Raw genomic sequence first — 27608 nt, 5'->3', positions numbered from 1 at the left:
GGTAGTTTGTTGTGCTTTTATTTTACCCCCATCATTGTGTTGCTCCTAATCGCAGGAGACAGGGAGAGAGTTAAAATGCAGGAACCAATCGCTTGGACGGTGATGTAATGCTGGAACTGCAGGGTTGTTAAGTAATGTGAGAGGAAGGGGGTCAGGGTTGCAAAGCATTTACCTGCTGTCAAGGGGCTTTAAGTTTATTATCAATTGCAGTGACTGTAACTGGCTTCAGACTGCACTCTCTAATTATTCACAGACTCTCCTTTTTTATCTTTTATTATTAAAAGTAAAACTATATTGCGGTATTTTAAAAAATGTGATATTATCACAGCTGCAAATTATTTTCCACCAGGGTTTTTTGATATTTTTTAAATGGCTTGAAACTGGGTGTCTCTTTCACAAAAAGCCCGGAGAGAGCAACAAGAAAAGAGAAAGGCAAAGGAAAAAAGGGGTGGTTCTTCAAGTGTAGCTGGTGAATTTGGAACTGTACGAGAGACACTCTAAGAGAACTGTAAGAGAGCAGTTCAGCCTTTGCCTAGCAGAGTGAGTAAAAGCTCCCACTGTTGGAAATCCACTTTAGGAAATTAAACATTTAAGGGAGTCAGTTTGCAGAAATCATCCCGAGGTGCCTTGGCTTTTCATCCCTAACACTTGTCAGCAGCGTTCACATCCTTGACTTGGCTCGGGCTCTTTCTGTTACTGGGACCACTGGGGTCCTGAACCTGTGTGGTGCATCCCCTCCTCTCATGGTTCTTCTCTTCAGGACTACCTGGGACTTGGTACATCTTTCCACGTGGGTTTCCTTTGCAGGACAGAGCACTGCATGTGTCTTATTAAATCTGTCTGTCTTCTTATAGACCTATTAGGCTTTTTAATTATTTTTTTTTTTTTCCACATAGCTGACAGCGTCTAGGTCTGGGGGTGGGGAGGGAGAAAAGGTACTTTCCCCCCAAGTTCACTGTGAGTACATTACCCATAGGGTGGGCCATGCAGAGTTTAACACTGACTAAACCCCTGCTTGGGTATTGCTTGTGTTTAGATGTGGGATGAATGAGAGATTCCAGGTGTGTGTAGGTGTCCTTAGGATACCTGTTCTGCTCAGAGGAGTTCTGCATCAGGTTTCTGTGTCAAGAGCTGCCTGCTCTTCAGATACTGCTCTCGGAACTGCTTCCTTCAGGGAATTTTTGTCTTGGAAGCGAACACTGTATCTGTGTCCACTGGATCATCAGTGGACCGCTGATTTGCTTGGCTGACTAAAGATAGTCTTGAACACACTCTTGAGGGTATGGTATTTTTTAAAAAACCTGTACTGTGGCCTGACTGAGAAAAATACCAAAACGTGTTATTCTGCTGTGATGGCAAAACTTCCCCATCTCCATCTGAACCAGCTCCTGCCTTCTCTCTCTCCGGCAGCCCTCTGCAAAGCCATCTTGTGTCTAGCTGTTCTGTCCCCGCACTTTATTCACAGATTTTTCCTAAATGCCCTGATTTCCAAGCTCCTCAGTCAACTGCTCAAGCACAAACAATTGCTCATGTGCCACACTGTTATCATTTGAGAACCTACCGTAAGGCCGCACCCGGCTCTGGCCCACGTTGCGGTGCAGATACACCATATGGATTAGATTGCGCAGTGCTCTGCTGAGGATGTGTGGGTTGTGGAGGGAGCTGTGCTGCTGCAGGAGTTCCCGTAGGATTTCTGACTCATATTTTCTCCTAGAAATGTTGGGAAGTGCAGCTCCACAGGCCATCACAGCAAAGCAGAGTAGATTCTTCCCTTTGCCTGCCCGCTTCGGATGCTGGGGTGGACTCGTCTTCATTCTTTCCCTTCCTGCTTTTTCTGGCTGCAGACCTGGTGTGGGAAAAGTCTGTCAGTGTTGTCCTAGGACAGTGTCTAACCATGCTGGCAAGGTACTGGGCACAGGGTAACAGACTGTCATGCTCTATCTTTTGCCTATGCAGAAATGCATCCTTCATAAAAACTCATAAAATGCACTGTAGATCTTGGCCTGGAAGTCTTTGGGCATCAGGTTGTCTTCCATGGGAGACTGGAGTCTCCCTTCTCTGATATTAACTGGCTATTAACATTTCACCTGCTAGAGGAGAAGATCTTGGTGCTTTAGTCAGTGTGGAGCTGCCTTGAGCTCCTGAGTTCCTCTAAGCAACTTCATTCTTTTCACTGTGCCGATTCGGGCTTGGAGAAATGAGGTAGAGGGTGTAAAGATGTAAATCGTCCTTCTCTTCCAGGAGTGCATTGCAAATCTGAAATTACAGTTTACTTATGCTTACTTAACTGATTTCAAGACAGCACTGCAGGGAAAAAAAAAAAAAACAAAAAACAAAAAACTTTTAATTGCTTCTTTCAAAAAGTTGCAGCTGTAAAATGCATATACACACAGATGTGTGTGTGTGTATGTATGTATATCCCATTTTGAAGCAAGAAAGCATATAAATTGGTGAGGTATAACTGTCCTGACCAAAGCCAGACAATTCTGGTTGTACTTGGCAGGTGCTTTTGAAATGCACATTCATCTTGGACAACAGAAAAACAAAAGTAGCTGCCCATTTCAGACTCCTCCAGCACTAGCTGCTCATCTTGCATGACCTGAGAGCCAATGTCCGGGTATACCTGCAGATTTGCAGCTCTGTGGTCAGAGGACCAACAGCTCTGCCACTCAACCACAGCACGTTTGAAGCCAGGCCTTTTGGCAAGAGTGTTTTCGTATTGCTGGATGATATCTTTAGGGACCTAATTTTTAAACAGCAGCCAAAAGAAACGTTAACAACACTCTGAAAAGGAGCATCAGAAGATATATTCAGAAGCTCTTGTAACCTGTCAAACAAAACAGAGGCCAAACACTCCAGAGCTGGGAAGCACTGTTTGCACTGGAGAGCCGACTGTGCATGGTCAGAAAGGCAATCTGCTGAGAGCAGAGCCTGCCTGGAAGAGTCCCAGTAAATTTTCTCCACCAAGATCCCAAGTAACATTTCCGCTTGCATCGCTGAATGTGTGCGTTGGCAGGATATCCACTCCATAAGCTGTGGGATTTTAAGCCATAATTTGGTGCTCCTTAGCTGGTCTCTGCATGCACAAAAGAATTGGCTCTGCAGTTGCAGTACAAAAGCGAGAGGTAAAAGTCAGAGTTTATTTTTGTTTCACTGAATGTGATCCCTCTGCCTCTGTATCCTTCAATTTTCCTAGGTCTACAGTGAGACTATTTCCCTTAAACTTTTTTTTAAAACTTGGCTGATATTTGTGAAGCCTGAAGTTTTCTGAGTTGGTGTGGTTAGTGCTGGGCTCAGAGCAGGGCAGGTGTTGGGCAGAGTTGGTGGCAGAGCTGGCCTCACCTCGTGTTTTGGACATGGGGGGCCAGGAAGACCAAGTTGTCTTCTGTACTTGGTGAGGGTGCTAGGGCAGGAGTGGGCCTCCTCCACCCTTCCCTGTCTCTCTCTTCTCTCCTTCCCACCCTTCTTTTGTTCGTCCTGCACATGCCTGGGCCACGCTCAGCCCAAACTGTTGAGATCAGCTTTGCCCAAAATTACACTTCAGATGAAAATATGAGTTAGGTTCCTCCAGTAAGAAGTGAATGCTGGGTCTTTCTCTGCAGCTATAGATAAACCAGATATGAATGTAATTACATCTCATTCCTATCTGACGCTCTTATTTGCCATAATCTCTTTTAATCCTTTTGATACTCATCATAATAATGTTAATCTTAATGAACTCATTTGGTATTAATGCGGATGTGATTTGTAAGTTCAGAGCAGGCTTGCCATCTTTGTTTAGCGTTCATTAATATCCACTTAACTGTGTTTATGCTCTCTTTCTCCTGCAAATGGACTTGCGTATATCTTTGTCTTTCACCTAGCTGCTGTGGCAATTCCCATAGTGGAACTCTTTCCACCCTCATGTTTGCATTTCCTTTCTATTCCTCTTCCTAATTACACGATCCCAGAGAAAGAAGATGATGGAAGCACTGCATCCATCTGCGAGTGGCTTTCTGTACCCCACTGCTTCCTCAGTGCTTCCACTCGCGACATCAAAACTGAAGGAACCCATATCCTCTCGTTTGTCATTTACGTGGCATTCCTCATCAGATTGCCTCAGAGATACTACCTTACTATGGCCTTTGTTTCATTGTCTCAGAGGGCAAACCAGTAGGAGACACAAGCCCCAGTCTTGGCAAAGAGACAAATTATTTGTTGTTTACTACTATACTCTCCCTGAGAGCTCTGTTTATGGGTGGGGTACCTTGCCCAAACAGTTTCCGATGTCACCAGCCAATTCTAGTGAGGGAGGACTACGTTTGGATGTTGAACCTGAGCCAAAGCTTATTGCAGTGAATGGGATTGCTGCCTTGATGGGCTCTGGATAAAGTCTGTAAGCCTATCCTCTTTTCATTCCTTTGAGCAATCACGTATTTTTCAACATTCTAGCTTTACGATGTGCCCTCTTGAAAAACTACTTATTCAGCTAAAGTGGTCCTAGAGACTGATGAACGTTGGATCCGTATTAATGGATCAGTTTCCTCTCTACGTGGGTGTTTGTGTTTTTAAAGATGGCATGGAAATTCTGTGTAGTGGTGCTTGCCATCTTCCCTCTCAGCTTCCTCCAAATAAATTTTTAAGGCCTTGATTGTCAAATAGGATGAATTATTTTTTAGCCCCAGTGACACAAATTCTGCTTTTTTAGGGATTTTGGATACTGACAGAGCCAGGAAAGTAGAATTTACTTAGCAGAACAGTGTTTATTCCATCCCCACTTCCATTCTTTATTTTAAGTCCTGATATTTCCTTGTAGCATCAGCTTCCCATGTTAAAATGAATTACTATACTGGAAACATTTAACTTTTAATTTACTGAAAGATGTCTGGACATTATAATAAAAACAGCCATTGTCTCGATAAAGACCACTAGCCACGAGTGTGAATGGTAGTCTCTCAGATCAGCACAAGCTGTTTTTCTGTGGTGATCTTCATTTTAACATGGTATCTTTCAGGAGCATCACAGGATGTTTTGCAAATTGCAGCTGTTAGTCAAACAATATTAAAGGTCTTTATTAGTCTGAATATAAGATGTATTCATATAAATAACAAGGTGGAAGGTTTTACTGCAGATACCTACAGTTCTGCTGTTTCATGACTCTAAAAGTATACAGACAATGTGGTTCAGATGGATGCTATTTTCTGGAGATCAATAAATCTTCGCCCATTAGCGGCAGCAAAATAATTGTAATAAAAGTTCATTATGTTTTCTCTAAATGTCAACTAGTTATCACAAGCCCTGTCAAAAATAATACCAGTAGAATGTTTTGCCACACTGGAAAAGGCCATCAGCACCAGTAATTTTATATGTCGGTTTTATCATGAGCTACTTTTTCCAATCTGAGTCTTAAAAACCAGAACAGAAAAAACTTACTAGGCCAGATCCTCCCTTGACCTCAGTTTAAGGGCACTCAGTATCGTGTAAAAAAAAAGGTTCCAGTACTGTGTTTTTTGTTGTCATTCAGTTTCCAGATCGAAGTGAATTTTTCTTTCACTTCAGCTAAGAATGAGAGCTGGATTTCTCTTGCATTATCACTCACAGGACTGCAGGAATTCTCATTGCTCTGAATACTTTTTAGTTTTGTGACGTACTTTAAATAGTGAGTTTCTTTTGTAAATTCTCGTAGAAATAAGGCTGGCTGAAAAATCAAAGACTACATTAAGGTTTAGATTACATATTCCCGGAACCAACAGATTCCTTGCCATTGGAATCCAGTGTTGACAAATACCTCCTGTGGCCACTCGTATAAAACAGAGATGTGTTGCACAAAGTGCAGATTAGTACCAAATTTTCCATATGCATAGTTCTGTATGTGTTTGAGGCTACAAGGCAAAATTAACTCCTGTTATTCCTAATCAACCCTATCAGAAAGAATTTATAATGACTAAGATTCCAAGTTAAATGACTTAAGGCAGGGATGTAGGTATGTACATTTGAATGACAGTTTTTCAAATTGAAACTGTATTTGCACCCCTCAACTCTGCCTCCCATTGCAGGTTCTTTTAGACAGAGAAATCAAATATTTGGCAAAAATTTAAACAACAGTTAAAGGGGGGCGTTTCTGTGCAGCCAAGAAGGTTTGGTTGATCATTTTTTTAAACTTGCTAATCATGTGCAATGTGAAACTACTGCAATTCAATAGATACTGTAATATGTTGAATGAACAAACAATATGTAGCAAATTTTCTTTTAGTAATTAATTTAGCCATTTTGAAATTTAGGTTGAATTATTTGCACAAGACTTTGTAGTGTCCTATGAAAGAGCTGCAGCATGCTTCAGGAAAAGTACAAAACCTTACCAGCAGCACTTATGAAAATATAATGAGACAATAAATGGATATTACAGAAAAAAATAATTGAGTATAGATTTAGTCAGAAAAGCGTGGATTTGTAAAGATATACTTAGATATTTAGATCTGTTTAGAAAAGTGAAACGTGATTGACTGAAAGTTTCCAACAAGGTTCAAAAATTGTTAAAATTTGGGCTGTTGAGAAATAACAATTGTTTCAAGGGAAACTGGGAGTTGTTTCAAAAGAAAATTGTTTCCCTTCCAAACTGGTAATTGTTTTGATGATTTTTTTTTTTTTTTTTTTGTTATTTGACAAAGGTCTTGAAAAAATAATAATAATGTCTCACTTGATGTGCAATGATATTTGACTGGGGTTTCTACAATTTGTTTTCTCTTTGGTGGCCAGTGTCTCTTCTTAATGGTTGTTACTTCTGATTCGTTTCTGTGGGAAAATGCCCAGAAAGTGTCAAGAGTAGAAAATGATAAACAGGCAATAATAGTCTGGCAAATAGCATGTGTTACATTCCAGCATTTTAAACTTTGGTCTCACCTGGTTGCCTGGGACAACTTATTGACTGAAAGCACAGGCACCAGCAGTGTGATCTAATGTCTTTTTTTTTTTTTTTTCCTTTTTTTCTTAAAAGATAATTATTTATCTCAGGGACACTTGTTTTAAAGAAGCAATGCTCTAATAAGAGGACTTTTTGGAGTGTAAATCAGATTAAGTTGTATGAGAGGTATGGATCTGCTGCTTCCCCACGCAGAACTGAGCACAGGAGCCCTGGATTTCAGCAGCACATCTGCATTGGCATGTGTCTTGCACACAGTAATTATCAAATAGGACAAACATTAGATATAATAATTAACAGATTGGCTCAGGGTCAGATATTTGGATTAGCTCAAACAATCCCCAGAGGACTTGGACTTAGAAAGATATTCTCTATTGTGGGGAGAATAAAAAAATCTCTGCACACAGACAAAACTTTGGGAAGTTCAAGGTGAAATCTGTTTGGGCTGTTGAATAGTTCCAAGCAAATGGGCACCCAAAAGCTGTGCACATGTTACTGGGTGAGCCTACAAAAACTTAGAGCACTGCAGCAGAGGGAGGTGGGTGAGCTGCACAGAGAGCAGATGTCATTACTGCCGCCTTCCCGGGAGAGAGAATCCAGAGAAGCAGAGATCAGGAAAGTCAGTTTATTTTGCCTGGAAAGAGACAGGGGATCTAAGTGCAAACTTCAGCTTCTTACAGTGTAGTTACAGAAGAGACAGAGTCAGCCCCGCTTTGCAGCATGAAGCCAGAAGACCACAGTCACAATTTCAGCGAGAGAAATTCCCGCAGGACCTAAAAGCAGAAAGGCTGCTGAAGGAGGAATGTGGCAATTCACAGCAACAGGGTGCAGAGAGGTGGTGTGGTCTCTGTTGCTGAAGATATTCACACTTTTTCTAGAAAAGGCCCCCAGAAGCCTGTGCTGGTATCTCAGTTAGCCTTGGTTGGATCAGGAGGTTGTACAGGGTGACCTTCAGAGGTGCCTCCTGACTGAAACTGTTCCACAGTCCTGCACTGGGAAACGATGGCAGCACAGACTATCTGTATAGGGTGATGATGCTAGAAGAATTTTTATGAGGAAAAAGCAATAAAAAGAGCAAATGGTGAGATAAGAACATAATGTCATCTCAAGCATATCCTGTGCCAGCTTTTGGCCACCTTGTTTTGAGAAGTAAAGAACGTCCATTCCTCATGAAAGAGGTGTAACTATGTACACTGAATTGCTGCTACTGGGGAGAAAGTGAATTAAATTTCAAGGTGCTTAGTTTCCTAGCTTTCCCAATATAAATGACAGCCATCTATGTTTTAGAAGATGCTGATAATCTTGCAAAGATGAAATAGGTATCTTGACAACTAGCAATTTTTTTGCTGAAATGTAAGCCAAAATGAAGCCAGATATCTTTTTGGGTTTTAATTAAAGTCTTGTTCCCTGCTCAGCTAAGCATCTGTATTTTCTGCTCACAGTCAAGAATTGCAGAAGTATTCTAAAATGCTATGAGAAAATAATTCTCTGAGGTATTTGCAAACCAGTCAGCTGTTAAAAGTATTAGAGATTTTGTTTCTTTTTTTCTTTTTGGAAAAAAAAGGGAATTAAACCATAACAAGCAAAACTTCTGGGTCTTCCTTGTAATTTTCAGCAGGTTTTGCTGAAAACGAGGAGATGAGCTTTATCCATTGCTATGTGAGGCATCCATTTGCTTAATACCCCTGTAGCCTCAAAAGTATGTTTTACAGGAACTTAGCTAGCAAAAGCTGTTCCCACTATAAAAGTAATGGCACATTAGTGCCGTTTTGCAATGAACTCCCTGTATACCTTATCCTTATACCCTGTAGCTTATTCATATTTGTCCATTACCTAATAACTATCCGATATGCTGTCACTAATAAGAATGTAAAATTGTCTCTTGTCCTTCTGCATACTCAGTTATTTTTTTATTGCAAAATTAATAATTTATCATGAAAAATAATGTGAAGACTGAGGAACAGTCACTCAACATGAGTTTTCACTGAAAACAGCCTGAGCAGTAATGCTGACTCAATCTTATATTTGTCTTGAGCTAAAAGGCTTAGAGAAGGATATTGTTCATAATTATGGAGTTTCAAAAAGTACAGTCTAAGACCATGCAACCTGGCTCTCACTATACTGCTGGCATGTTCTTTACTGTCATGCATTCACCTTGTTTCCATCCTCTTTTCCTGTAAGCAAGACAGGCTTTGTCCTTTTAAAGTGCTGTGCCTGATGCTTTGGTAAATGTCAGAGATGATTTCGTACCAGGAGCAAATCACTGAATCTGGACATGTGGTAAAAACTTCCTGGCTGGAAGAGCTATTCCCCTTGGAAAACAAAACAAAAAGTCCCATACTTTCCTGTAGAATACACTATTTTCCCTTTGCCTTGAAAACAGTGTTCCTACCCGGTCAATTTATTAATGAGCCTAATCAGCCTTTAAGTAAGGTAGCTTTGAAAATACTGGTGTTCTGTTTTTCATTAATACGTTGTTATTGATATTCATTTTTTTAACTAGCTGTTGAAATCGGTTGGGAAAAATCTGAGGGAGAATATGTAAAATAGAGGAATGAGTTGGAATATTTGGTTAGTTTTAATAGAACAGGAAATGAAGAAAAACTGACAGATTTAAGGTTTCGTTTGTGTCATGGGTGTGCTTGTAGCAGGTGAGGTGTAACAGTAACTAGTTCTATATGACTAACAAACTTGTTGAATTAGTGACTGAAATTAAAAATAATAGTTTAGGTTAACCCAATAAGACTTAATTATTCTGTGCAAATAAAAAAGAGCAAAGAAATTCTCAGGCTTACATGAAAAATAACTCTTTAAAATGAGTGAGGTACATTTCCAAATTAATGTGACCTTTCAAACTGAAACATTTAGAATTGTTAAAAACTTCCGCTTCTCCAAGTATCTATTATTCCCTCTACTTGTAAGATTTACTACATATAATTTATTAATTAATTTAGTAATTTGGGTCAACTGCTTTTGGTACATTTTCTGTTTGACTGGGGGGAAAAAAAGTCCAGCTTTAGCTTTTGAGCTAAATGCAATTTTCTACATAAAGCATGTGAGTTAGAATGCAAGTGGTTTCACTGCGATAGGCAGTGTATTTAATTTGCACATACTCTATAGATTATTGAAGTCTTTATTCTCATACAACTTCAGTCAGAGTTGGTATCAAGAGGCTCTAGAAGCAGCTTTTTTTTTTGTTTGTTTCTAACATGAGCATGGCACCGTTAATGCTATGAAAAATAAGGGGCTAGGTGCAGAAAAGGCTTTTGCAACTTGGTTTTTTCCAGTGTTTTCTTTGTCCTCACCCGGTGTGTGTTGCAGGGTCAGCACCGTGCTGTGCTTCCGACATCTCTGCCCTCGGTAGAGCCAGTCAGGAGTAACAGCGGCTGCAAAAATCTTGCAAGGTTTGTAAAACTTGAGAATATGAAAGACGGGCATGTAAATTCATGTAGCTAGATGTCTGCAGGATTGGGTACTAGATATCCATAGAAGATAATTGAAAAAAACTCGTTTTCTCACCCGTGACAGGTTACAAATAAATCCCCACTTTGAGCTGGCTGTAACGCCACTTCCAATCTTGCAAGATCTCTGAGAAGGAGCTTTTCACTTCATTGTGAGCCTTCTGCAGAGCGACCTAGAGAGTTAAATCTTCTGTTGGTTGCCTGTATTCCCCGGAGTTTCTGTGGCTTAGCATTTTGTCTGTCTGGGTTTTTGATGTTTTGAAATAACCAAGGGAGCTGGAAGGGTTTTCGTTGTCACGTACTCTTGGGGATGGGTGGTCAGAAGGGCAGGTGTGACTGGCTAACCAAAATTATAATTTCATTTGAAAATCTGATTTCTGTTCTGATGGAAAATTTCTCATTGTTTCTTCCATTTGTTCAGGGAAGAGTCAGAAAATAACGAGGCAGCCCATGAAATTCCATTTTAATGTTGCATTCTTTAAGTTATAAAAATGAAGGTCCTCTGGATGGGAAAAGACTATATTAAATATTAAACACAGCATTCAGGATGGCTTTTTTTTTTTTAAATGGACATTTTCCTCAGAAAAGAATGCAAGTGAGAAATATGTAATTCTAGGTCTAAGAGGAAAGTCTATAAAAATCTGCAAAATTTGAAGGGTTTTTCATGTATAGTGAGTAGCAAGGTTCTGCAGTGATACACTTTCAGTTGCTATCATTTTTGTCTGGGGAGTTCTCATTTAGCTATTTCTCTGCACTGATCCTCGATATGTTACTTAAAAAAAAAAGAAGTCTGAGCAGTTGAACCCTATGTTTATATCATAGCTCCTAATGTCAAGATTTTAATTGATTTTCCCCTATTCAGGGTTAGGAGGGGGGCAATATCATATTCCACTACATCATGAAAACAAAAATATTTAAAATATGTTTCGAATAAAATGAGGGGGGAGAAGAAAAAATGCTTAACTTAGAAAAGATGTGGGATTCATTAGCAAAGGAAAATACTGGCCACGGACCAACGGCAAGCCAAATGTTTTGCCAGCAGTTTGCAGTTCACAGTCATCATTGCATGTCACTCTGCCTCCTGCACCAGCCCCTCCAACCATATATGCCTTCCTTTTAAAGAGAAACCTGTCTGGTTTGAGTTGAATGAATTAATTTGGGTTTACTTAGTTTAAAAACAAAAATACAGAGGGCCCAATTTTATTTCATTATGCCCGTGGGTAAAGCAGTCCAGGGTAATTACAACCACAGTGCTGGTTGCTCGATCTTAATTAAAGAGGGGTTTTTTTTGCACATAGGTTTTTGCACAACATAATAAAATAGTTTGTGGTCTGGCTAGCCTCAGTGTCACAAGAGTGTACTCACTTGAGAAATTGTCCAGCTTTTCCAAAAGCTGAGGCCCTTCCATGCAAGAGGAAGCATGGAGCTGCTCAGCCGAGCACAGGTAGTTTACAGCCCTTCCCATGTAGTGTAAGAGCACCGTCGTAAATCACACAGCAAACAGCCTTTCATACAGTCTCGTGCACTAAGTGGCAGGCTTGTCAGCAGCAATGAATGTGGGCTTCAGTAAGTCTTCAAGCAATAATACACTCCAGAAATGTGCACCTTTGATTACACACCTGTGACCAAAGCTCTTATTTTTTGCACACTTTCCTAGTGTATGTTTTGGGCTGTTCGGGGATTATTTTTCTGTTGTTGTTTTTTTGGCTTCTTTGCAAATAAATACAGTTTATTGCTTAGCAAATTTTTTCAAAGAAAGGGCATCAAAGGCATTTAAATCATGCACTTGGGGTGATGATTAAAAAAAACCAAACTCAAATCCCAACAAGCATGGCTAAGATGGTCTGTTATTAGAAAAGTCAAAAGAAGCATGTTTGCTAGTTGAATAAATCAAGTAGCATTTTAACAACACTGTCTCAAGGATGATTAAGGGTAAGAGATTTTCATTATTACATTAAGTTCTCCTTTCTGTTGTGGTGCTTTTTATATCATGTCAAGCTCAGCTATTTACTTACGCTGCTTTAAAAAGTCCCATGCCTCAATTACTTAAATCATGACCTGGTGTATTGATTCAGAAAGATGGCAACATAAGGCAACTTTATTTAATGCTCAAGAGCCTGACTGACACATGTCCTTTCTTCGGGTGCTCTATCTCATGCAGCTGTTAAAACTGACTGAATTCAGTTTTGCAAATACCTATGGACCAGATCCTTGGGGTGACTCAGGTCAATAAAATCTCACTGCCTCCAACAAGTTCCCCTTGCCACCTGGCACTAGTATTTTTCTTTGGGTTGCACAACTTTCCCTTTTATTAAATTCATATTCTTAGGCAATTATTGCCACCAATTGTCCTCAACCCAGATCACAGTTGTGCTACCTTACTCATTTGGAAAGACAGTGTTCACAAACACTTCTCAATCTTGCAAGAAGGGTCTCAAGGTTGGAATAAGGAGCATCCAGAGGGTCCTACATGTTTGGCTCGGTGACCAGCAGTGGATTTTGTTTCTCTGTTGGAGATCTGGATTCTCCTGTGGAGGGGCAAGTAAGTTTACCTTCAGCTGCTTGGACTGACACTGTTTCACCTGAGCTTGCATTTAGGGAGGAGAAAGTGCCAGCGGGCTGTGTGTAGTACCCCACGCCAGGACTCCAGCCAAGGGTAGGGCAGCCCTCAGTTCTGTTTGAGCTGCTCTGAAGCACTGTGAGCAGTGTGGCTGCCTGAGGGACAGAGGGAGCTGGAACGTGTGGTGCTTGACAAAGCTGGAGTCTCTTCCAGCCTCCCTAGGCATGGCCCAGGTCCTTGGCAGTGCTGGCTGTATAGGTCTGGGATATAGACACCTGGGTTTTCTAGAGGTCTTCATACCTAGAATTAAGCATGCATAAATGGGGAGAAGTAGCCCAGTGATGGACCAGAGAGACTTCCACCCCCCTCACTTAAGTTCAGAAGATGCAAATACTGATTTACTACCCACTCTGTGTGGTGATACTGAGGCAACAACATCCAACTATGCCTCTAGGATGCAGCTGCCAAGGAACATTTCACAACGAACATGAAGGGCCATCCCTGTGGTAGCCTCAGCTGAGGTGCTAATGATTTCATAACCTGTTCTTTTATTATGCAAGCTATAAAACCTGCTGAGACAGTTTGGCATGGGGGTGCCTGCTGCCAGGGCAGGAGCCAGGGAGCAATGGTGAATCAATAATGGGTTTCCATGTGGAACAGATCTGTACTGTGTGTTTTACATACATGGCTTTGAAACTACAAGAAAACAGCCACTTTCTATTTCCATTTGCATTATAGACTTCTCATGAATATCTGAAATAGACATTTATTGTGACCATAACCCTACCACAAATTAAAATCAGATCCCAAGTCCCCTGTGAAAAAGAAGCTCATTATAATGTATGGAGATGTCAGAAATAATACTAAATGACACTTGACTTTAAACCCCGAACACCGCGTTTATCCGTGGTTTAGGGTTAAATCTACAGTGAAAATAAGACCAGAAGCTATGCAAAGTTTACAGGGGTGGGGGATGTCCCAGTAGATGTATAGCCACAAGCTCAAGAACAAACAGCTGGTTGTATGCTTCTGCCAAATGCAGTGTCTTGCATGTAATACTGCTGCATTTTCTTCTCGTAAGCCACAGATTACCTTTGTTACATATCCTACATAGACTGGGACAGATTTATACAAGTGTAATGTTTTTGATTCAGATGGTTTGTTGCTATAGAGAAAGAGAGAAAGGCATATTTCTGTGTTGTTTAGAAGGTACACAACTGAATAGTTTTTCCTAAACACTCAGTTTCTCTTCAAATTTTGTGTTATGTATTTGTTATCTGGTAGGCTAATACCAGGGCTAAAACCGTGTTTCACGGTTCAGAACAGGGAGACCAAAGGAAAAAGAACTCAAAACTTACTGACCTGCAATATGACTTTGCCACTATCCTTTACATTCATCATATTTTCCTTTACAATTAAAAAAAAAACCCAAAACAACAGCAACAACAACAAAAAAAAACCCAACACAGAGTGGAGCAAGTAAGCCATGGCTTCCGACCCCTGGAAATCAGCCATACTCACTGCTGTGCACATTCCTGCTGCTCTCTGAGCTGAGATCATACTGTTGGAGATGGCAAGTGTATAGAGCACAGATCTGTATCTTTCTTCCATTGCTAAATATTAACAGTAAAAAATAAATGCAGGTGATGCAATAGGCTTTGACCGGGCCTATTTATGTGACTGCTAAGATATTTTAACCAGATCAGTCAAATGTCTGGCTCCCTGTGAGCCAAATCAAATAGATCTGCTGTTTTTGTAAACTGAGTGGAGCTGCCATTTCATTGTTTAGCTAAAGTTAACATTTTTTACACGTTCACCTGCACTGTATCAGCAAGTTTCAGGGTATGTGTGTGACAAACAGTTTGCTTATTTTGTAGGAGACAGCTAGAAAAGGGCACATCTCCTCCTTTCCTTTCTCCCTATTTTGCCTCTTCCCCTTCCTAAAGCTGACAGCCCTCTTCCTCTGCCCTCCCAACAGCTGCCTTAAAAAAAAAAAAAAAAAAAAAAAAAGAAAGAAAGAAAAAAACCCAAACAACTAATATTTCTTGAATGTCAGCATGCTCTGACTTTGTCAGGCCAGCAGGAGAAACAAATTACATTGTCAGAGGCCTTCCACTGACAACTCCAGGGTACCAGTTCCCACAGTTTAAATCTGGAAATGCTTAATGCAAATGCTGCAGTTTATTCCAATGGTTTTAACGGCACTTCAGTGAAAACTGGTGCTTTGGAGTTGGGTTTCACAGCTCCGGGCAGTCAGTGCTTAGAGAAATGTGCAAAATCTTAAGGTTATCCAGTGTCCCTGGCGTTTCAAAATTCACCTAATTCAAATTTTGACTCTGCTGATCATAGTGCTGCTGCGCTGCTTCCCCTGCCACGGCAGCTCTGTAGCTCAAGTACTGCTCCAGCCATGAGTCTCAAAAGGGAAAGTGAGGAAAAAAGGAACAGTGCAAACCAAAAGTATTCATGGAGTGTGTGAACACTTGTGGTTCATGTTAAAGACACAGGAAATAAACAATCAGAAAAGAAAAGAAAGAATGTGTCAGTTCATAGTGCAGACTTTTGGAAGCTGAAAGGATGACCTGAGCTTTTGCATGACTCTACTGAACATTGAGCCCTTTTCTCTAAATTGGTGCAGCCCATGTTGCACATAGGTCTGTTTTGGAAGAATGTTTCCACTTTAAGACAACATGTCTCTCAAGACAAACAAAAAAACCCCAAACCAAAGCATAAAAAACCAAAGCACAGCAGAGCAACCAGAAAACCAACTGTGAAACATTAAACCAGAAGCATCGATACAGATTGGAAGGTAAAGATGCACAATAAGCTATTTTCTTAGTGTGATGTAGTGTGTCCCTTAATGACATAAGTCAGCATTTCAGGGGATGATTTAGGAAAATATCTTCACAGGTGTCCTAAATTTTTATGATTCTGTTCCAAATTACTGTATTAGCAGCACTCCTGTGAATTTTAATGGCCAAACCTTCATGCCCAGAAGAATATCTGCCACAGTAGGATCAACCTCTCCTTGTCTTTCTCAAACGTACTGTTTGTGCTGCACAAGGAAAATATGTGAATGCAAAGAATAGTGGACAGCTGGGCTGCAGATCAGCACGTTGGCTGCAGTGGTGGTATCCAGAACAGCAGCAAGAGTAGAATTTGGCCCATGGTTTCAGGAAAAGTGCTGTGAATATTGTGCTTCAGTTCACCAGCTAATCACCACCAGAGGTCAGGAGAAATTTCTCGGGAGTAGTCCACAGATGTCAAGGTGTAAGGTGGGGATTTTTGTTGTCTTTAGAAGCACAAGACATAGATCACTGTCAAAGCTTGTTTTACAGCTCAATGTAATGTATGTTACATACTGTGTGTTTATGGAGTGTGCGTGCATGTGTGCATATGAGTGAGATTCCCATTTGGTTTAAATCCATTGTCTTTGGCAAAGTTGTGTGCTGTACAACACTGACAACTGACTCTACTGCTGTTGATATGTTCATGCATTTCTTATTGTTGTCTCAAAATATTGTGTTAACTGGGTTACAGTTCGTGAGCTTTCTTGGTTTTTCAGATTTATATTTCCTCCCTGATATTTTGCTCATAAAAAAAGCACTTTTTGAAGGTCTCCAGGTAGGCTAATGTGCAGAGCTCTTTAGGAGAGAAGTTTCAAATACACTTCTGATTCTCCCATTCCAAAGAATGATTTGAAAGGGAACAGTGAATTCCCAGCAAAAAATACTAGAAATACTTTCCTTTTCATATTTTATACCATTACCACTCCCTTCTATTTAAAACATTTCATAGTACTAAGTATCCTTTTGGCTTTAAGCTGCAGAGTCTAAAAAAAAACAGTGCTTGGTGTCAGGTGCTACCGACCACTTAGACTGCTGCTTTTTATTATAAGTTATGGCTGGTTTGTAAGCATATTTTTCAAACTAAGATTTAAGATTTACATGTTATCTGGAACTTGATCTATAACTTGAAAGGCTACTGTAGCCACAATAAGAATGAAAATAAGCCTGAACTGTTGAAAATTCAGCGTGGAGCACCCAAAGTGGTAATGACTGCAATGGTAATTTTGTCGATATTTATAAATCAATGCAAACCAGAAACTGGATGTTTTAATTTACTACAGTTTCACTGTAACTGATACCCTCAAGTTTAGGGTTTTAAGCTTTGTGAAGTGCAATGTTATTGCAGGGCATGCATCCAATTTTTAAAACATTTTATAGATTGGAGACAGATGAGCTTTTCAGAATTATTTTAGGCCTATTTTGATTGAATGCCTGAGATGCATTTTCCAGTGGAAATTAATTGCATCGATGTGAAAACAAATGAACTCCAACCTCAAAATTAGCTGCAGGTTGATGCGCAAACCAGTACTCAAAAAGGGAGGGAGTAGTCATAGTGACTGGAAATTACCATAATATACACATTGTTGCAAGAATAGAATAACTTTCTTTCAATGCTTGCTTTCTTTTGTTGTCTCTTAGCATGCAGAAATGCATAGGAGAGAAGCTTTCCCACATACCTGTTGTTGCATATGAATGGACAGTGGCTTTTACTCCCTATCACTTCCCCTTCCACGCTGATGGAGGCCTTAGCTGGCCTGTGTCAGCATCTAAATATCAGTGAAATCTCCAGCAGGTGCTGTCAGTTGTGCTACTGTCATTGCCATGGGGTACTTCTGGAGCACACCGTTCAGTAAAATACTTTATTAGCAAACAGCAATTTTTGTGATTTCCATCCTTCAGATAAATTTGCTGTAGCTTTGTAAAAAAATGCTGTAGATGAGTTTGGGATTTCTTTGTGCTCAACTGATGCTCTCAGTTGCTGATGACTCCCACTGATGTGTAGGCAGAGAAGCCAATGTGAGCTCTTTAAACAATGTGAGCAGGCAGCACTGGCTCAGAGCTGATCTCTGTGGAAGTGCAGCTGCAACAGTTCTCCACTGCTTTGTTCTTTCTGCCTTGAGAGTCACCTCTTCCCTGTGATTCGCATCATTTGTACTAATACAGCTGTCAATTGTGATTTTCAGCATGTTTTAAGAGATAACGTGTGTATGCAAAGGTTTCTCCCAGGAAATGGCACATACTTATTTTGATCTTTATGAAAGTTTGAAAGGAATCAGTGAAGTGGGTTGGGGGTGGGAAGAGGGTCACTGAAGATATATAGCTATTTGGCAGCTCAAAGATATGTTTACAGCTGGAGGTGACATGCTGAACAGATAATTGAGAGCACATCCCAACATATTTACAGACTCCTCTCTCCCTCCTCCCCCACTGCCTTCACTGAAGCAACCAACAGCTTTGGGACACTGAGCACGTTTGGGGCTGTGACCATGGTGTGCCATGCACAATTATTAACTTTCCTCTGGGGTGTAGGGACAGCTGGGCACCACAGGAGCATGTGTTGATGGCAGAAGTTCTAGGAAGGATAAGTGTTAAAAAAAGCACAGAGTATCTCAATGGCATTCTTGTTGAAGAATGGGATTAAGACCTGGATTTTGTCCTGCCACTCATCTCCCAGCTCATCTGAGACTTCCCCTAGCTTCTACTTTTCTATTGTTTTGTTTGGTATCTTTTTTTAAGAAATCATACTTTTATTTTTTTAAGATAATGTATTTTCTAAGTAATTTCTACAGTCTGTGTTTCTTTCAAAGTATTTTCATTGTTGAGGGTAGAATTTAGATCTCTGTAAATAAATCATTTCATGTGTATATACCTACTTGTTTGATGCTGGGCAAACCACAGCACAGTTGTGTCTTGTCAGCTTTAAACAGACTGGTGTGGTTTTCTCTCACTGAGATTGTTTTAGTCGGTCTTTTCCTAGGAAAATAGTGACCAAATTGATGCTCCAGGCCTAAGCATGGCATTATGGCTACATGTGCTATGGGCTGTATCACCACATGGTCTTAAAACCCAGCAACATTTGGAGCCAATGTCTTTGTCTTTGTACAAGCTCTAAAAGGCATACAAAAATTAGTAAGAAGCTGGATAAAGTTTTATTAATTTTTGTGGATATGGAGCTGAAGAAATTGAAAGATTCAGATTCATCCCATTTTTTTTCTTTTTTCTTTTTTTCTTTTTTAGTTGCTGGAAGCTCCTTTTGAGGAGCATCTTGCATCTTTCTGTTGACAATCCACAGCAGCTGTATTTCTCTGTGGACCTAAGTTGGGTGCCTGAGGTGAATTGGCCACTGTCAGAAACCCACTTGGCATTTGAGGCCTGTCACTTAGGTAGTAATCTGGGGTTTTAATTCAGGACCCTTTTCCCAACTCTTTCGGGCAGAACCTTCCTACTCCAACTTTTACAACACTGTTTATGGGTGCATATGAGGGGACTGTGAGGAAGAGAGAGTCTCAGGATGTTGAGCCATCTGAAGCATAAGGTCTCCATAGCAGTCCTGTCTGCCTGCAGGCATATGAGAAGATCAGCAAGTCCATCTTTCTTAGACACTCAGGCAAACATCTCTGAACTACAGGGGCATGAAACTGCTGCTGTGGCATCCATCACCCTGTGGAGGACAGTGAAAACATGTGCTGTCATCTTTGACATTTTAATTGAAAAGAAAGCTTACACAGATTTCGACCTTAAGCAGTGTGTTTATACAAGTGTATACAGAGAAATAATCTGTCAGTTCAGAGCCGGCTCATTGCTATAGGAGTTGGTTTAGTAGCTGAACAATCCAACATTAGCTCACACACCTTGCCTTGTTCCATGCCTCAATAATTTTTAGTAGAAATACTTTGCCTAGAGGCATGCAGTTATTAAAAAAAGAGGCTCAGCTTGCTTAAAGTCTGGAATTATTAGCTCATGGTAACAAGCCTGCACTGGAGAAACTGTTGGTTCTTTGTTTTCATGACTTTGCTGTAATTCACCATCTTATTTTCAGAGACAAACTTCTGCTTTGTTTGGGAAGTTTAAAAAAAATTAACAAAAAGAAGGGAAAATAAATCACTTCAAAAAGATTCCTTTTTCATTTTTGTTATAAAGCAGGGTTCACAAAGCTCTTTTATCTTAGTATTTCTATTACATTTCACTGGTCAAAATGATAAAGGTGAACAGAAAGAAGATTTTAACTGAGAAATGGATTTCACCGTATTTCCAGTGTAGTACTGCTGGTACTGAATGCTCACCAAGAGCACTCCAAATACCCTCTCAGCCCTTTCAGGCTAAGAGGGGCTTTTTCTCCATCCTTTTTGCAACCTTTTTTTTTGCATGCAGTGCTCTGAAAGTCAAATAAAAGCCATTTTTGCTGCTGAAACTTCTTTGCAAATGGAGTCACTTGAGCAAATGAAGGCTCCAACACCTTTAGTTAGCACAAATCTGGCAGAACAGTTATTTGGTGTTCAGCTGTCACTTTTGTCTGGAGGCTGGAGTTAGGATTCTTTCTAGTTGTTTAACATGTTGATATTTTTCCCCAGTAAGCCTTAAATTTTCAAGTTTTCTTGAATTTGCATCTCAGGCTGGAACATTAAGCCTGACCCTTAGAAAGAATGGATATGCTAGAAAGTGTTTTTACAAACTTTGTTGAATTTATTAGTCTCAGTTTTAAGACATTTTGTACACTTGTATATTATTGCCACCTATTTTGCTCAGTGAATAGAACACACCTTTATTTGTAGTGATATGAAATTGTTTTCCTGAAGAATTAAGCTCTTGGTCCTGTCTGAGCTGGGACACCATAACCAAAGCAAAAGCAGCTTGACGTTGTTGCTTTCTTTCATGATCAAGCCATGTTTATGCTGCATTTTTTTGGTTTTATCCCGCAATTTTTTTATTATTGCAAGAATGTGTTTTTATGTGAGCTGGTGCTTTACAATCCCTTGAACCTGCCTTTCACAGTATTTCCTTGTTTTGCTTTAGCTATGCCATTATCCTCCACGTATCATTTGTGAGTTCCAGCTGTGTGCTTAACACTGTGCAGAACATAAACTTCTCCAAGCAGATTATAGTCTAAGAAACCATTCTGGCTTTTCTTATTTTTCTTATAATAGGTCAGGCAATAAGACCCAGTGAAATATTTAGAGGGAAGGGAAGATTGAAACCAGCAGTTTCTAAGACCTGTAAGAGCCAAAAGGCAAATGTTAATGTGTTCTTTGAGGCTTCCAAGGACCTGCTGGTCCTTGTACTTATGCTGAATTTGCAGAGGCTCCTTAAACATATGTTCAGGAAATATAGGTGGCATTAGCACAATTGGAGTTTCTAAAGGCAAGGTTTACCATTAACTAAATCTTTAAGTGGAATTTTGCCCGCTAAATGCATTAGAGCGTTGGGGGTTGCTGATTTGTGGGACTTTTCTCCTACAAGATTGGGTGGAAAGTACAGAATTCTTAACTAATTTTGGAGGCATTTTTCCACAGGTTTCTAGTATTTTACTATACATATATCCATCCCTTTTCCTTTTATAATTTTTTTCCTTCAGTTAAGATGTTCTGTCCCCTTGAATTAAAGCAATTGAGCAAGAATGTATTTCTGATGGAGTTGCTTGTTTCCCGGTGAACAGCTTCTCACTGACACCAAGGGATATGTGAATTGTGCTTTTGACTTTGTAATCTTTCCTATCTATCTGCTTCATCTTGCTCGTTTTGTGATGCTTGTTGCAGAATTTCTTCTACCTTTGTGCCAATGTATAGCTTGTTATCTTAGTTGTGCCAGAACTCCTCAAACACTTGCAGGGGCTTTCCCTTCACTTCTGAATCAAGGTTCTTGTCTTTAAGACTTTTCACAGCTTAGCCTTATCTTATCTCAGTCCTCCTGTTTCTCCAGCACAGGATCAAGCATCACTTTCATTTTGCCAGGGTCTTTTCCATCAGCTAGTTTCTCTTTCCCAGGCTGAAATCTCTTCTTGTCCAGCATTGGGAAAATACCTTAAGGTAACACTTAGTATACCCTATTTAAAAACATCTACAGAAAGCATAGCTTTGGATGCTCCCCATATCCATTAAGTTATGAGCCACAATTTTCCCTCTCTGGAGTGTTGCACTTCCCATGTCTCAGTCTTAGTTACTCCCTTCCTCTTGCAAACTTCCTCTGTCCTGGCATTTCTGAGCATACAAGTTAAATAAAAACACACAAAGTAGCAAAAAAGCAACCAAAAGAGTTCCTCTAAACTGTCTCCAGTTCTTCAGCCTATTTATTTGCTTGTGTGTTCTATCTCGGTCTTCTACTTTTCATCTGTTTTGTGTCTCTAGATTGTAAACACACTCTGTAAGAATTGTCTCTTATCTGTGTTTGTACAGTGCCAGGCTCAATGGGGTCCCAGTCCCGACTGGGACCTTTGGGCACCACCGCAATATAAATGTCTGCTACTGATAATTTACCCACATCATGCAGATGTCTGAATTGTCTGAGAAATACAAACAAGGATCTTTACTAGGCTGGCAGAGTGCCATTAATTTTAGGTGCCAGTTTTCTTTTCCCCCGAATATGGTTTGGCTCTCTGAAAAACTTGGCGACACGAGCCTCCCACTTCTTGGAAAGCTTGGCAGTGCTGGTGGTGCTGTGATTAAAACACCATTAAACATGGGGTACAGCAGGTCAGGTGAGGTCCCTGAAACTATGCAAGGTATTCCAAGTACTTGTCTGATGCTTTGTTGTTGCTTTCCGTTGTGTTTGTTTTTCCTTTCCTCCTCTGAATGACAAATGACTACATTGAGACTAGACAGAACTGCCCTACTTCTGGGGAGGGAGGGAGTACCTCAACTAATGGGCCACAAATGAGGGAAGCTATAGTTGGATTAATAGGCTTATATAACAGCACTGTGGAGGAGACAACAGCAGACCAGCAGTAAGTGAGGCAACCCACCCAGTCAGGACACCTTTCTCAGGTTAAAACATCTCCTCCAAGTCTTTGCCCTCTGACTGAATTTTTCAAATATTGAAGACGAAAACCAGCACTTGGGTGAGGTGCTCTGGCCTCAGTAGCTGCTATGGGAATGGTTTGCAGCTGGTCTGTAGAATCACATGCTCCAGTGTGCTTATATTTTAGCAATGAAAAGTTTAATTGTGGTGATACCTGGTTCTCCATGAGACATTCAAAAGGCTCACCATGTCCAACTGTGCTCTTTTTGAGCATGGGAGTCGACTTAGATGCTTCAGCCTGAAAGCTACCCAAACCTTATGTACATACTGACATACCTTGGAAAGATCCAGGCTGCTGGAATCGTTCTCCTTGCATTAGATTCACCTCTCCATCGCTTCTACTCATTCTATCACTTTTTCCTTGGTCTACAAGGTTTTAGGGGTAGGACCTCACCCACAGTTTTTCAACCAAGGCTTCTAGGCTCTGTTGTAATAAATCTATATCTATGGACATACATATATATACTTATATAAAAAGATGTACTTATATGTAAAGATGATCAAAGTCTCGACAAGCTCATATTGCATAATTGGAATGTGGTGCAGAAATGTCTGAGACAGTGCTGACCCAACATGGCAAATTGCCACGGGACAACCAGCCATCTGTGGGCTGCTCCTGCGTGATGTTTCTGGGTCTAGAGGCCATAGGAAGTCAAAGGAAACGAGTTCCTTTGCTCCAGTGCAACTCTGTATACTGACAGCTTACTTTTATTCCATATCAGAGCTGAGAAAACTGAACAAACTGGGTTGTGATGTTGGTATTCTTGCTGACCTTGAATGAATGCTATATGCAAGAGAGTAAAGAGCAGGAGAGAGGTCGTGGTAAGGCCCACTGACCCGGAGTGTTTTCCCATAATAGAAGACATACTGCAGATACTTTAAATAGCATCTGTCCTTCTGGATGTAGCCCCAAATGGTCTAGGTCAATATGAACCTAATCTCATGAGCAATCTCAGCAGCAAATTTTCATCTGCAGAAGGCTACAAGCTACAGGAAGCCTAGTCTTTTAATAGATGAATGTAACATTCAGACATCAGACAGTCTAGAAAACTGGGTCAGATAGGTGTTGCATCATAGCAGACAGAAGATTTGGTGTTAATCAAGACGGCACATAGCAAAGGATATATCATAGATATTTGATTACATTGGTAGAGTTATCTTTAATCATTGGGTAGAGTCATATGATGGAACATGATCGAGTCACCATGGCGTAGCAGGGTACTGCCCATCTGCTTAAATGTTAGAAACGGTGACTCACAGTGTTAGGATGACCATGCAGAGGGAGGGGAGCCAATGTGGTCAGTTACAGCAGCTTTGCTAACATGTGGTATTTTACTAAGCCATCGTAATGCTATCCATCCAGGCCACATGCGACCAAAAAGATACTGTGCAAATGCTGACTGACACCCCATCATGTTCAACAGCAGGCTTCTGCTGGAACACCATGAAGAATCTCCAAGTTGGGAAAAACCCCACGGATGGCCAGATTTTTAGAGGCTGAGCGCTTGCCAGTTCTCTATCTTATCTGTCCTTTATTTGTGGGCTGCTCGCCCAACAACCCTATTTATTTAGCAACACAGGTGCCAAGGAATTAAAAACCCTCAGTCAGCGATATTGACTGACAGGCTGCAGGCAGCACCTCCTCAGCATTTACAGAAGAAAGAAGCAGAGTCAACGTGTCCGACGTGAAAAGTAGCAATTATAAGCTCTCACTGACTTTCTTTGCTGCAGGATAGAAAGCAACAACAAAAGCGAGTGTGTTGTCCTTGGAAGGAGAAGAAATATCTCAGACAATCTGAGTATCTCAGCCTGTATGGTTCCGTGCCACGCACACATTCCCTGAGCTCTGGGCGAGTGGGTGTGCATGAGCACGCGCGAATCGATGACCCCTACTCAATGTGGAAGCAACAGAGGTGTCCATGAGTAGTGGCCAATGTCACCTTCCCCAACGGGGAGCAGAGACTGGTGTGCATTACGTAGCACTTTTGTTGGTGGCAGGAGTGCTGCAGAGTTTTCAACAGAGAGGGTCAACCTTGAAGCACAAGGTTTCTCTGACTGCTCTGCAGAAACACGCTTGGGAACAGGCTAGCAGGAGCTCAGCAAGAAAAAATACTTGAAGTATTGAGGATTTTTTTCCCTCTAGCTAAGTGTAAAGCACATGCTGACCCCCAAAGGGATGCAGCATTAAAGGTGAAACTGGGGACAGCAAGGAAGCTTCTTTGCCATTTTAATAAATACCAATAATTCTCTTTTGCCCAAATCCCATATTCCCAAACTCATTAAAGCAATTTTGGAAACTTTTTTGGCTCTTGAACGTATAAGCCAAACTCAAACCATGCAGTCCCATGAGAATCACTTGCACAAATTGCATAGGTCAGGCCAAAATAAGTTTCTGTCAAACAGCCTAACACCTAAGCTTATTATGAAACTGATGAATTGTACAAAGGGTCTGTATGTGGGACAGTCTCAGCGTGACTAAATGGGGGAGGCTGTTGTCATGGTACTTTTTTTAATGTGGTCCCACTGAAAACTCAAGTGATATTTTTATTGAATACTTTGTTCCTGTTAGCCAGTGCAGTTCCCATAGGCTGTGGGAAGGTTGATGGACCCAGAGGGATGCAGAACTCCGGTGACACCTCAGTCTTGTCTCAGAACAGGCATGAGAACACACCAGTGCTTTCTGCTTCCCTGCCCTTTCCTCCCTGCCTGCTCCCCTGAGAGGAAACCTAAGTGTGGCTGCAGGTTGGGGCTGCTCTGCTCTGGAGTCCCCTTAGGGTGGGGGTCTCAGCCCTTTGTTTTGGTGACCATCACACAGACTTGAAGGCACAAGATAGAGAAGACTTGTTTGAGCAAGTTTCCTGCTTTGCAGGGCTGTGAGGATGGGCTGTTAGGAAGTGGATTCTGGTTGTAGGGGTCACCGCAGCCTCTGAAAACCAAACTGAGATTATTCTCCTCACATTCAGCCTGTTATGTCCTCACTTTTTTCTTTTCAAAAGATCATCAAATGTGATTTTTTTGGGCCCCCACCCTAGTGATTTGTCAGTCCTGTTGTGTGAATGAATGCTGGTACATGGAGCATCTGTGTTTTAAGTAGAGGACAGGATAGATCTGGGGCTGTGTGCTTTAAGTATATTTTCTAAGCTCATTTTTCCTGCACTACAGCCATTCAACTTACAACACCTCCACAGCTCCTCAGGTTTAGCCTTGTGCTGAGCTGACCGTCAGGTCCTCTATCCCAGAAGCTTATTAATGCTCCCTCATGGCACTTCTTATACCCTTTCACAGGGTTATGCCATGTGTTTGGGAGACATTGTCTTGCATTTCTTTGGAGGGGGTGGGTTGTGGAGATGTGACGTACATCATACCCCTCCATTAGCAGATAACCAGGGAAGCATAGGAAAAGCTTCTTTTCTGTATCTGAGATACATTTGTTGTTTTGATTGTGTTCGCCCCCCCTCCCTCTGAATAAGTACTCTGTGTGTCTGGGAGGATTTTTAAAACATCCTTCAAAACACAGGCTTCTTTCCATGAAGAAGCAAGACAAAAGGATGGGTTCAGTCATATGCAGCTGGTAAAGAGAGGGCAGCTGAGGGCAGAGGGGTGGGAGGAGCAGGGGTGTCTGGGTACAAGGCAGTGGGATGGGCAAGGACTTTGAGGTGACATTTGTCAGGACAGAAATGTTTCAGACAGTTTGGCCTGAAGAGAGGAGAGTTGAAAGACTGAAAGATCAAGGATGGGAAATACTGAGAAGTTTTAGGGAAGAGGAGGTTAGGTAGTTTGAGCTCTGGACAGAAGAGGATGAGACTTGTAGGCCAGAAGCAGCTGGTGTTGTCATGAGACAGGCACCTCTACTTTGGGAGCCTGGGTGTGGTGCCCTCCGTAGAGGATGGCTATGAATCCCATTGCTTACAGCTTTTGGCCTCTTTGCTTGTTGTTAGATGACTGGAAATGACAAGTAAAGCGAGAGGATGAGTGTATGTATTCATGATCCCCGTGATGTTTAAAGGCTCCAAATAAATGTCTTCCACGCTCTCCCCTGCAGAGACTCTTTGTGCTCCCAGGCTGTACCAACTTCTCCCCAGTCCTTCTCATGCCATTAGTGGGATCTCTCCTGCCTAATAAAGTGTAAACCACATACTGTACTGCAGGACATCCTACTCTGTGAAAATTCAACATGCCAAATGTTGAGACACTGCATGTGAATGCTTTCTTGTTTTCATGCTTACTGAAAATCTTGCAAGCTATATTTACCCCAAACTTCAAGCAACTCATCTTCAGGCAAACTTCAGGCCACTCATCTTCAGGCAAACTTCAGGCCTTCTTCAAAAAAAACCCCAACCAACCAACCGACCAAAAAAAGCTGATTAATTTAACAAACTTTCAACACAACATTCTTACTGTTTTCAAAGAGTAGTCCCAGCTTTGTCTCATCCACTGATTTTATGATTCTTTATTTTGAGTGGGTCTACTTTCTCACATGCACACTTTTTCCTGTGCTGTACTTAAAAAAATCCTTCTAAGCCTTTTGAACTCCTTTTGTCAAAATAACATGCCCTGCTTTTTTATTGTCTGTCCTTTTTGCCTTTACAAGTTACTTAATCTGAATGTAGTTTTGCTAATTTTCTTTCTTCTATTTTTTTGCCATTTTTTGTGCCCTAGTGACATGCTAACTGGCAAAATCAGGAACGTTGCTTTGGAACAAAGGCTTGGTAGAGTTTCACAGGACAGAATACAAAGAGCTAGATGAAGTACTCATTTAGAGCAGTTTATTCACAGGTGATAACATTTCAAAGAGTGTTTAATTTTCTCTCATAGTCTACAAAGCTATCATC

The 27608-nt window shown here is 40.9% G+C and overlaps 1 protein-coding gene across 6 annotated transcripts in view; it reads left to right on the top strand.

Annotated features, from left to right (window-relative positions):
- The window catches only part of CREB5 (cAMP responsive element binding protein 5), a 259619-nt gene that overhangs the window by 156558 nt on the left and 75453 nt on the right, over nucleotides 1–27608 (top strand). The gene's annotated exons all lie outside the window — the stretch shown is intronic.

The sequence above is a fragment of the Heliangelus exortis genome, chromosome 2 (genome assembly GCF_036169615.1).
Source record: "Heliangelus exortis chromosome 2, bHelExo1.hap1, whole genome shotgun sequence".
Classification (NCBI taxonomy): Eukaryota; Metazoa; Chordata; class Aves; order Apodiformes; family Trochilidae; genus Heliangelus; species Heliangelus exortis.
The sequence above is the reverse complement of the archived record's forward strand: the minus strand, read 5'-3'. Positions and strand labels throughout refer to the sequence as shown.